This window comes from Triticum aestivum, chromosome 7B (assembly GCF_018294505.1).
Source record: "Triticum aestivum cultivar Chinese Spring chromosome 7B, IWGSC CS RefSeq v2.1, whole genome shotgun sequence".
In the NCBI taxonomy this organism is placed as follows: domain Eukaryota; kingdom Viridiplantae; phylum Streptophyta; class Magnoliopsida; order Poales; family Poaceae; genus Triticum; species Triticum aestivum.
The window spans coordinates 231915661-231917665 of NC_057813.1; the positions used below are offsets into that span (position 1 = coordinate 231915661).

At 38.1% G+C, this 2005-nt stretch overlaps 1 pseudogene; it reads right to left on the bottom strand.

The window, feature by feature from the left end:
* Positions 1-1554: 1554 nt before the first annotated feature.
* On the bottom strand, positions 1555-1628 carry LOC123163317 (uncharacterized; annotated as a pseudogene).
* Between the last annotated feature and the right edge of the window lie 377 nt (positions 1629-2005).

The window sequence follows — 2005 nt, forward strand, 5'->3', positions numbered from 1 at the left end:
AACATTAATTACCTCGGGTAGTTTAAACGATGCTTTTGTCCTGAATGCAAATGATATTCCATAAAGGTAATGTTTATCTGAACATTTTCATATCTTATTTGCATTTTTCTGAGTTCGTATGATTTAGTTATGAATTTTTAAAGTTTTGGTCAAACAGTCAAAGGTTATTCGAGGGACCTCGATGAAAAAAGTAAGGGCAAAACTGAGCAAGCTCGAAAATTAAGGGCAAAACCCATGGGTAGGAACCAACTAGGGGTAAAAATGCAATTGTCCCTAGAAAGTATATCCACATCACCGTAAAATAGTCCCAGACCATCACAAAGAAGCCAAATACTATTAACTGATGATTAGTAGACACAGACATGATTCAGCCACATAATGGCTACCACAAGCACAAGTGACAACTGTGTAAGCAAGCTGCTAGTGTATACAAGGTGATTGAAATCCTGTTGTTTAGTACTCCCTCTACACATGGGTTAAGCAGAAACCAATCAGTGGCAGACACGAATGAAGCTACCAAGACAATATAAAATTTATATAATTAGTACCACTGCTCGATTTTTGCAATAGTTTAGAAAAGAACAATGAGTTTTCAGTAAAGAGGAATATGTTGATAGAGCCTTTTAAGTTTGGTGAAGGTGCCGATGGTATGCACACTTGTATTAACAAGAACAACAGCTGGGCATTTTGTATGAGTAAGGAAAGCATAGATGATTTTTTTTCAAGATCCATAAACCTAGCCACGACAAGTTTGTTTTTACCAGACTGTCAACATATATATAGTATTGCAGTTATGTTTACAATCAGGTAGCCACACTTGGCATATGCACAACAAATAGAATCTGCCAACATCTGATAAGAACAAAGAATCTACCTTTTGGATTTGATTAAATTTCTCTCTGTGCTCATCCTTAAGTGCAACTCCACCGAGAACAACATCTTTTATTTGGCCTGGCAAGGAAATTAAAAAGCACCATTAGGAATGGAAAATGCATATAAGACAACTATCTATAAAGCACTTGACTGAAACAGCAAGAAATTGTCAAGCCTCTACCTCTAGTCTGGTACCAAATCCCCACAAAATCATGCGGGCCAAAGTCACAATCACAAAAGCAGGTTACAGCCAGGATCTATGATAATTTTGTACTATGCACTAGTATTGCTGGATAACTCGTCTAGCAAGATAAAATACACAGGATAACTCATCGAGCCTACAAGGCGGGCTTGCTGCAAGCACAAAATCACAAGCCCTCTAAAACCTGGTGCCCATGTTCCTATTATTGTTTGTTCGTTCATTCATCACCCTAGCATAGCGGATTCTATCTAACTAGATGATCTGCGTGGCTTGGTGACAAAAGCAATCTAAGAATGTTCAGGATACCTTCTGGTTGACAAGGTTGAACGCCCTCTTGTGCACCCGCATCTCAAACCGATCCCAGGTGTTGGTACCTATTTTACCAAAACAGGATAACATAGTTACACTCTATTTACTTTCAAATCATCATAAGAAACTACAGCACAACAAGAGTAGCAGATGACTGATTTGTGATGGGCTGAGTATCAGGTTTAAAAAGCTCGATTTTGAACATCAAATGTATCAGAATAATCATATGAATCATCATTTGCTCAGCCCATCTTCCAAGTGCAACTACTTCATCATTCTAGGTAAATTAAGATGTTAAATGACTAAAACTAGAAGTATGCTACAATCATATGGTACTGGTTAAAAAATGTGACTAGAGGACTACACTTGAACACATCACTTGCAATGCCTACTGGAAGGAGCAAGTGTATAGAAGCAAACAAACATTAGATAGGCTGGCCATCAGTCTTTAAAACCTTGATTTTGTATTCCTCAAAGAGAATCTTAGGAATATGTTGTTGTAGCATCATCTGACCAGCCAATCCATCATTAACACACGTGCACACACAGAGCAGAGAACGATTTGAAATCAAGTGCAAGAATTGCAGTAGCACATACAACTAGCATGCTACGGTTTGTGGG